This window comes from Triticum dicoccoides, chromosome 5A (genome assembly GCF_002162155.2).
Source record: "Triticum dicoccoides isolate Atlit2015 ecotype Zavitan chromosome 5A, WEW_v2.0, whole genome shotgun sequence".
Classification (NCBI taxonomy): Eukaryota; Viridiplantae; Streptophyta; class Magnoliopsida; order Poales; family Poaceae; genus Triticum; species Triticum dicoccoides.
In genome coordinates this window covers 335451783-335462300 of record NC_041388.1, presented here as the reverse complement: position 1 = coordinate 335462300, position 10518 = coordinate 335451783, and the positions used below count along the sequence as shown (strand labels likewise).

Below are 10518 nucleotides of genomic sequence, written 5' to 3'. Positions count from 1 at the left end.
TAAACACTTACTTGCCTGATAGAAAATAACTTAATTGCCATACTTTTTTTCCAATTGCATGTAAAAAATGGCAACTTGACATAGTTAAACCGGCAAGCACAAACAAATCATTTTTGGCAATTACATGTAAAAAATTGACAACTCATCATATTCAAAAATGGCAAGCACAAAAAATCTTTTTTTGGCAATTACATGTAAAAAAAATGTCAACTCATCATATTAAAAGTGGAGGTGACAAGCACAACAATCATTCTTTGGCAATTGCATGTACAAAATGATAACTCGTCATATTTAAAACTGGCAAGCACAACAAATCATTTTTTAGCAATTACATGTAAAAAAATTGACAACTCGACATATTTAAAATGGCAAGCACGACAAATCATTGTTGACAATCAGGTGTAAATATGACAAAATCCTATAGTTAAACTAGCAGAGCACAACAAATAGTTTTTGGCAAATCACGTGTAAAAAATGACAATTCAACATAGTTTTATAGAATATGCACAAGTGTGCATATCATATATTATAGAAGAAAGGGGTGAAGAGACCCTCCACAACTTTACAACCACATATTTACAAGGCTCTCTAGCCTCCACAATCACTCACGCTACAAGGAATTACTCGCCGCTAGCCCGCCTACCGAGGCCACTAAAGAATAACTCCATGTCACGCTTAAGCAGCCCAGCCGATCTCCACGTCCACCCTTCGCGATCATTGCTATGTAGTGCCGTTAGAAGTGACGGTGTTTCGCCGTTGAAAACTATAGCGTTACGGTGTTTCCACAGCCCCCACAAACCTAATGTGATGATTGCATTTAAGTCTCTAGATGCACATTGTGTCACCATGCGTGTGGAGCACCACTCCACCAAATCATCTTCAGTCCCCGGAGCATGTTTCGGCTCATCAAGTGCACTCCAAATCCATAGCCATAATGTCCTCATGAAAACGCAAGTGAGGAGTATGTGGTTGATTGTTTCAATCTGTTGGTTGCAGAAGGGGAACGTGGCTTGATGTGGGAGACCTCGTCGAGCCAAGCGGTCCGAAGTCCAGCAGCGGTTTCGCATCGCCAACCACGCAAAGAAACGACACTGTAGGGGCGCCTTTTGCTTCCATACAAAATCCGCATATGCTGCCACCTCTCGTCCTATGAAACGTGCCGCGTACGCAGATCGAATCGAGTAGGATCCATTGGCTTCCCAGGCCCAGCAGATGTTGTCTTCCCTCTCGTTATTTAGTTCCACCTCTGTCACTCTTCCCCAAAGATGTATGTATTCCTCAATGTTAGCTAGGCCAAGATTAGGCCCAACGTCCGTTGTCCATGTATTTTCATGAAGGGCTTGTCGTACTGTTCGTGAGGCCCTTGTCCTGGGGACCACCATGCCATAGATGTTTGGTGCCACATCTTGTATTCTGTTGCCATGAAGACATCTGTCTTCCCAGAATAGGGTCGTGTTGCCATTGCCAATAGTTGTGTGCACCGCTGCCTGGTAGATTGCTCTTGCATCTGTTGTGATGTTGATCTCGAATTCTGCCCACGGTCTCTGTTCATCCGTGCAATTCGACATAGTTAAACTGGCAAGCACAACCTTTGACATTGTTTTGTATCATGTTGTACAATATAAAAAACTACCTTTGATATGCATGCAGATTGAGAAGTGATAGTACAATGTCCGACAAGGCAGCAGGTGAAAAAAGACAAATTAAATACGGCCACTGTTAAAAGTTTAAGCTAGTTTAGCTCCCTCGCTTAGCAAATAGTGCTACTGAACCTGCCTGAAGAAAAGATTAGGCCGTAAGCAAAAGAAGTTGGATTGCGGTGAGCGTGGATCGAACACGCGACCTTCAGATCTTCAGTCTGACGCTCTCCCAACTGAGCTATCCCCGCTATGTGAAATTTTCATCTCATAAACATCTTAAAACTCATCACACCAGTCCGACTTTCTGTACTCTTATATGTCTACATCCTGCACAGTGCTCAGCAAAGATGCAATTTCCTCAAAACCGTCCCTATGCAGCAGAGATTCCGGTATCCCGTAAATTCTTACCCACACACAGAACAATTTAAACTTAGCCATAGAAGCCGAATTCCACTCAACAACCTTCACACTCACATTGGTTCCCTTCAGACCAAACTAAGGATATTCAGTCATTTTGCTAAGCGTAGCGAGAGATGGGAATTGAGCTAAGAATTTCCTGTCCCCATAGCCTTTCACTTTCCAATCACCACCCCATGGGATTGCGCACTTAAAGCAATGGCCCGTGTACTTCCGTCAGCACTGATTCTTGAGATTAAAAGTTAGTTTGATGGCTATGAAGAAGTAGTAGAGTCACTTTAAGCTCACAAAAGGTAATACCCCCTCCAATCCAAATTAATTGTCGCAGCTCTAGTACAATTTTAGATCAGAGGGAGTAGAAAAATTCTTCAAACTAGATCCTAGTACCAGAATTCATCTTCAAATAGGAGTATACCAGAATCTCTAAAGAGTTAAGTCCACAAAGGATGCCGCAGTTTCCTTCTTCGCGAATGGTATGGTCTGCTTCACACAAGTTGATGAGGAAGAATAGTATGGCTGCATGCATCATTCTGATGCAGAGGCCGGGCCTGACCCTCCTTAAAAAAAGCTTCACCCAAGTTGATGAGGAAGAGAATAGAATCCATCAGTCTCCAATGGAGACGAAAATGGCATTTATGTCAAGAACAAGTCACATTTCAAATCCCTTTAGCACTCACTCACATACACTAGTATTCAAAGAAGACAACTTACTTCCATTACAAAATGACACCTGCTTCTGCATGTGGTGGTCCAAATAAGAGCATAACCCTGGCCTAAACCAAACAACACCATGTGAAACAAGTCTGTGTTAGGTTGATCTCTCTCGAACCCAACGGGTCGGACGGGCCCCTGACTCGTGCCCTGATCGGGGGCGTCCAACCAAACCAGGTGGGGGTGGGGCACGACTTACGAGGTTAATCGCTGCCACAATCCCCACCTACAATCCCTACCGATCTAGGCTTAGCGCGGTGCTCACGGGAAGCACACCACCGCCGCCATCTCTCTGCCATCACCGGCCCCTACTTCACCATGGCCGGCGCTGGATCGAGTTCATCTGGACAAGCAGAAGGTAGGTTCACCGGAATGATCTAACCTATCCGATCCAAAGGATCTAACAATGGTATTAGAGCCATGCAAGGCTAAGATCTTCGGTAGAAAAGAAATCACAGAAAGAAATCCCCTCCCCCAAGAACCATAGACAGGGCAAAGAAATCTCAAAAAAAAAAGTTGCGCCGCCGCTCCGGCCGCGCCGTTCCTCTTGATCCCCACACGCATCGGCAAGCTGAGGTGCGGGGAAGAAGAACACCACCCCATGAGGGGCAAAGGGCACCGCGACCAAACCGCTCGACGGCGACGCGCTCACCGAGAGGTGGACGCGCAGCGGGCGAGGGGGAAGGCCACGGCGCCGCCGTCCGAAAGCTCCGCCACAATTGTCGTCCGCATCGGACAGAGGAGGCGCTAGTGGTGGAGAAAGTTCGCGGGGGAGGAGAGTGCGGCACGTGGCACAGACGGGCCATCGGCAACTGTCGCCAGCTCGCAGAGCCGCCCCGTCGACTACCGCTGCGGGGAAAGATTGGATCACGGGCCCTGCCCACTCTGCAACAGGAAGAAATAAGAAGAAAAGAGAGGGGGAACGGGATGAAAGAGAAGCGAGCATGAGGCACGTGCGGCGCGGTGGTCTTCGACCCCGTCGCCGGCGGCCGGACTGCCTGCCGTTGGTGGCCGCACTCGCTCCAGGCACGAGAGACAATGAGAGCGGCGAGCAGGGGGAAAGGAGCGAGGGTTTCGTCGTGGTTGCGTCACTAGCTGGTCTTGATCCAACGATCCGCGCGCTGGACCGTTGGATCTGATCCAACGGCCACAAGTAAACCCTAGAACCCGCTAGGCTGCCGGGCCAAAAGTAGAGGCGGGCGCAGCTGCATGCTGGGCTGAAATTGCAGCTGCGGGCCGCCCAGGCCGGCTGCCGCGCCGCGGTGCGTAGTAGACAGGCCGTGGGCCGTTCCTTTTCCGCTGTGGGCCGCGTGTGCTAGGCTTCACTGTTGCTATTTTTGTTTTAGAAAATATAAAAGTAACCAGAAAATGAAATGTTCATGAATTTTAAAAAGAAAATAATAAAGTTCATGAATTTTTATTTGGTCAAAGAAAAGTTTCTATAAATAATAAAAAGTTCATGATTTTTATTCATGTTTTTCCGCTGCATAAGTAATTAATAGTGCTCTTTTACAAAGAAAATAAAAGTTTAGATATAATTATGTTTTTAAGAGCATGTTAAAGTGATTATTAGAATGAATATGAATATGTTAGTTTTATGACCAATATTATTAATAACACGATCATGTTTTATTTTTGAAATTTAAAGGTGCATTTATTTCTAATATTTTGCCCAACGATAATATAGATTTAATTGCATAGACAATTGTATGTTTATTTTGACCAACATTAGATTAATGCATATGATTGTTATACTGATGTCACTTAAATTGTGATTTCAGGAGGCTTTCACTTGATGAGTTGCCTAAAAGATGTTCCGACACTCAGAGGTGACAATCACACTGAGTGGAGGAAGAAAGTTGAACTGGCATTTGTCTGTGCTGATCTGGACTGGGTTCTGGATGAACCACAGCCGGTCAGACCTACAGAACCAGTAAGAAAGGCCACTGATGATGATGCTACGTGGGCTAAAAAGAGGGGAGATTATGCTCCTTTGGAGATGTCATACATCATAGAAAACCAAAAGTGGACCAATGCAAACAAAAAGTGCATGGCATTTATAAAGAATACAAGTGAGAGCATCATTGTGGGCTCCATTGCAGAGTGCACTTCCGCAGGGGAGTTGCTTACAAAGATAAAGAGTCAGTTCACTGGCTCTTCAAAGATATATGCCACCCAGGTGTTAGAACAACTGGTGACAGAACGCTACACAGGTTGTAGTCATGGAATAAGAGAGCACATCCTTAGGATGAGCAATATGGCAGCAAAGCTAAAGACCATGGATGAGGATTTGGAGATCAAACCAAAGCTCCTGGTCCACCTGGTCATGGCTTCACTGCCAAAGGAGTTTGAAACTTTTGTTGTGAACTACACTATGTCACCTGGAATATGGGACATTGAAAAGACAATAGCAATGTGTGTCCAAGAAGAGGACGGACTCAAAGCCTCACATGGTGGTTCACTCAACTATGTGAAGGATCAAAAGAAAAAGAATTACAATCAAAACAACAAAAGTTCTCCTTCAAAGCCCCAAGGAAAAGCTCCCTATCAGCATCAGCTTCAGCAACAGCCTTTCCCAGTGGATAAAGACACTTGTCTCCACTGTAAGAAGACCGGGCATTACAAGAAAGACTGCCCTGTTTGGCTGAAGTCCTTAATCGCAAAGCAAGGGATTCCATTCGACCCGGACTACGCTAAGAAGAGAAAGAGGAATTGAAGTAGCAAATGGAATTCAAGCGGAAGTTGAAGTTGTCGGCGACATCTCCTTGGAGTTAGCTGATGGATTCAAGCTTCTAATTAGAGATTTTCTTTATGTTCCTTCATGTAATAGAAACTTAATTAGTGTTTCATGTTTGGACAAAGAAAATTATGAGTGTTATTTTCGACACGGCAAGTGTGCCATATGGTATAATAATGCTTATGTGGGTGATGCTTTACTACATGATGAGCTTTATTTGTTATCACTTCGTGAAAAAGTTTATTCCGTTCGCAATGTGAAAGTACATGTTTCTGTGTCGAATAAAGAACAAAAGAAAAGAAAGAGAACATTTGACTCATCGAAATTATGGCACTGTCGCTTGGGCCATATTTCGAAGGGGAGAATAGAAAGGTTAGTCAAAAGTGAAATTCTTCCTCCGTTAGAATTCTCAGACTTAGAACAATGCGTAGATTGCATTAAAGGAAAGTATATAAAACAAATCAAAAAAAGGTGCAATCCATAGCACAAGCACACTAGAAATCATCCACACTGACATTTGTGGACCATTTCCTGTGAAAAGTGTGGATGGATATGACTCGTTCATAACATTCACAAATGATTACTCTCGCTATGGTTATATTTATCCAATCAAAGAAAGATCTGAAGCGTTGGATAAATTTAAAATATTCAAAGCTGAAGTTGAAAATCAACATGATAAAAGAATAAAGATAGTAAGGTCCGACCGTGGGGGAGAGTACTACGGTTGGCACACTCCATATGGCCAAGTCCCTGGACCTTTTGCGAAGTTCTTGCAAGAGACTAGCATAGTAGCCCAGTATTCAGTGTCGGGCGAGCCTCAGCAAAATGGAGTAGCTGAAAGGCGCAACCGTACACTTATGGATATGGTGCGCAGCATGATGAGTTATTCCAACTTGCCATTGGGATTATGGATGGAGGCGCTTAAAACCGCCATTCACATTCTCAATAGAGTACCAAGCAAGTCGGTGCCCAAAACACCGTACGAGCTATGGACAGGAAGGATGCCCTCCCTACAACATTTCAGGGTGTGGGGGTGCCCTACTGAGGCCAAACTGTTTAACCCAAACATTGCAAAGTTACATCCCAAAACAGTAAGTTGCCGCTTCATTGGCTATCCAGATAGATCAAAAGGTTTTCGTTTCTACTACCCAGACAGATATACAAAGTTTGTAGAAACAAGACATGCAGTCTTCTTAGAGGATGAAATGATGAGGGGGAGCTTGGTAGCTCGGAAAATTGATCTTGAGGAGAAGTGGGTGCATGCACCTAATCCGATGATTCAGGAGCCATTTTTCTCACTACCAATTGCAACACTATCCATGACAACTATGGGAGTAGACCCGGAACCTGTCCGTTAGGAGCCGACTGAACCCGTTGTTGAGCATGAAAGGGAGGTGCAACAACAAATTTTAGAAGAAGTGCTAGAAGTTGAGGCACAGAATGTGCCAGAAAGTGAGGCCCTTAGAAGGTCTACAAGACCAAGAAAAAGTCAGCTATTTCTATTGACTTTGAAGTTTATAACACAGAAATGGTTCATATGGAAAAATATCCCACTTCATATGAAGAAGCCATGAGAATCCCTCATTCATCGAAGTGGATGAAGGCAATGGAAGACGAGATGAAATCGATGAGTTCCAAAGATGTTTGGGACTTAGAGGAAATTCCTAAAGGAGCCAAAACAGTAGGCTGCAAATGGGTCTACAAAATTAAGTATGACTCTAAAGGGAATGTAGAAAAGTATAAAGCATGACTCGTGGCAAAAGGATTTACACAAAGAGAAGGGATAGATTACAATGAGACATTTTCTCCAGTCTCATGTAAGTATTCCTTCAGAATCATAATGGCATTAGTTGCTCATTTTGATTTAGAGTTACATCAAATGGATGTTAAGACAACATTTCTGAATGGTGATTTAAAAGAAAATGTCTACATGAAACAGCCTAAGGGTTTTATCATGGAAGTCAAGGAAAATATGGGATGCCGCTTGAAGAAATCCATTTATGGATTAAAGCAAGCCTCTAGACAGTGGTATTTAAAGTTTAATCAAACGATTTAAAGTTTTGGATTTAAAGAAAATATTGAGGATAACTGCATTTATGCAAAGTTTAAAAATGGGAAATATATTTTCCTAATCTTGTATGTGGATGATATCTTGCTTGCTAGTAGTGATGTTAGTCTAGTACAAGAAACAAAGAAGTTCTTATCCTCAAATTTTGACATAACAGATCTTGGTGAAGCATCATATGTTTTGGGCATAGAAATTCACCGAGATAGGAAGAATGGAGTCTTAGGACTATCGCAGAAAGCATATATAGAAAAGGTTCTTAAAAAGTATAATATGCATGTGAGTAAAGCCACACCTTCTCCAATAGTCAAGGGCGATAGTTTTGGGAAAATCCAATGTCCCAAGAACCAGTACGAGATCGATCAAATGAAAGCAGTACCATATGATTTGGCAGTTGGCAGCTTACAGTATGCACAAGTGTGCACTCGCCCTGACTTAGCTTTTATCACCGGGGTACTCGGTAGATATCAAGAGAATCCAGGCATGGAGCACTGGAAGATGGTAAAGAAAGCATTGTGTTATGCGCAAGGCATGAAGGACTACATGCTAATATACAGGAGAAGTGATTCCCTGGAGATAAAAGGGTATCCAGACGCAGATTTTGCGGGGGGGGGGGAGAGATGATAGAAAATCCACGTCAGGATACGTCTTCACTCTCGCTGGGGGAGCTATTTCATGGAAAAGCTCCAAACAGTCGATAGTTGCATCATCCACGATGTATGCAGAATTCATAGCATGCTTCGAAGCCACAGGGTAGGCGATACGGCTAAAGAAATTTGTACCCGACTTGAAAGTGGTAGATTGTATTCACAAACCACTAAAGATGTACTGCGACAACCAACCCGCGGTATTCTATGCTCACAACAACAAGTCGAGTAATGCTGCCAAAACAATAGAGATAAGGTATTATGTTGTGAAAGATCAAATACAGGATCAAACTATAAGTCTCGAGCATATAAGGACAAAGGATATGCTTGCAGATCCGCTAACGAAAGGCTTACCACCCAATGTGTTCAAGGAACACTTAGCCGGCATGGGTTTAAGGGAAAGCCTTATGATTCCTGGATAGGCCCAAAAGGAACAGAATTTGTTTCTGAACAAAATGTATGTTGTAGCTGAATGATCCTATAGGAAATTGAGCTGTGACGATGAAACATGCTCTATGTACCAATATGTGATGAAACAAATAAACTAGAAAGTATAAGGTTAAAAGTAAAGTTGAGATCAAGAGGGAGAATGTTAGGTTGATCTCTCTCCCGTTTGAACCCAACAGGTCGAACGAGCCCCTGACTCGCGCCCTGATGGGGGGCGCCCAACCAAACCATGGTTTGTGGGCCCTTGTGACCCGCGCTATATATAAACAGAGGTGGGGGCTGGGGCACGACTTACAAGGTTAATCGCTGCCACAATCCCCACCTACAATCCCTACCGATCTAGGGTTAGCGCGGTGCTCACGGGAAGCACACCACCGCCGCCATCTCTCTGCCATCACTGGCCCCTATTTCACCATGGCCGGCGCTGGATCGAGTTCATCTGGACAAGCAGAAGGTAGGTTCACCGGAATGATCTAACCTATCCAATCCAAAGGATCTAACAGTCTGTCCTCATCAACTGATTTCAACATCACTACTCTGAAATTTACATTAGTTCCATCGTTTTATCCAGGAAGTCCATTTTTGGCCTCATTCAAGATATTCACACTTTTCCCACAAAACACAAGCAAAATATTCCAGCGATGGGAAGTAACTTTTACCCTGTAAATAGGATCAATGGCTACCCCCGTGGAAACAAAAGGGAGCAGCACTGGAAATTTCAACTGTAAGCAAATTCAGAAGTTGTGGGGTCCCAATAAGTTCAAAATGTTTGTGTGGCGCCTTGCTCACAACAGTTTGGCAAACAGGATGAAGATTCAGAGGTTGGGCATGGAACTGGACATAGCCTGCCCAGTGTGTCATCGGTTGAATGAGACGACGGACACATTTTCCTCAAATGTAAGGTAAAAGAATGTCGGAGCAGGCTGGTGTTGGGTCATCTTAGGGAAATCTTGGTTAAGCACAGCTCTTCCCATGAGATGCTTGGTGAATTGTGGAAAGCTGATAGTGCCTCCCAGCTGAGGGCTCTTATCTTGTGTGGGAGTGGTGGGATGTCAGCAAGAAAGCCAACACAGGGGAGCCAGTTTCTAGTCCTCAGAGATGATTTTGCTGCTGCTGGCACGGGAATATCTATGCACCTGAGAGATTTACTTCATTTTGAAGCAGTGGTGTGCCTTGCTGCTATTGATGGGGCTATCAGACTTGGCGCAAACCAAATTAATTTTGAGAGTCTGATGCTCCCAATCTTGTGAAAGCGTTGAACAACAAGGGGTTTGATATGGCAAAGATCGGCGTACTGGTGATAAGTGTTTCAAATTTTGAGTCTTTCAAGTTCTCTTTTAGTAGTCGTGTCTATTACACCGTAGCGCATGAACTTTCCCAAGTCGGGGTGAGAAATGAGTCCTAGGATTGCTTTTGGGTGGATGATGTCCCTAGCAGTATTGTAAACTTATTAGCCAACGATCATGTTGTGCCTGAATTTTAATGAAATGATATATTTCCTTTAAGAAAAAGGAATGTCAGTCAAGTGCAGCAAAAGTAAAAGCCAAGTAAGATAACAGGCACCCTACCCTGGTGCCCATCAAGCTAGTGAACATCTAGAACAACATTATCAAATCCAGCCTCCTAAAGCGGGGTGATCCAACACGAGTCCCCTGGAGCAAAAGCACCCTAAGCCGAACAGTTTGCCACACCGACATCACCAGGAGCTGATGCGGTGGACGCGTGATTCGGTGGGCCCCGCTGCCTGCGAGCAAGGACCCACCTGTAAGGCAAGTTGCCAAGTGTGGCTTGGCTATTTAGCCAGCTGGAGCCAGTAGGCGTGGGTGTGTTGTGTATGATGATTCTCTGAACCTT

The 10518-nt window shown here is 44.1% G+C and overlaps 1 non-coding gene across 1 annotated transcript; it reads right to left on the bottom strand.

The window, feature by feature from the left end:
• Window positions 1–1815: 1815 nt before the first annotated feature.
• On the bottom strand, window positions 1816–1888 carry TRNAF-GAA. Its single transcript has one exon. It is a non-coding gene; the product is annotated as a tRNA-Phe (tRNA).
• Between the last annotated feature and the right edge of the window lie 8630 nt (window positions 1889–10518).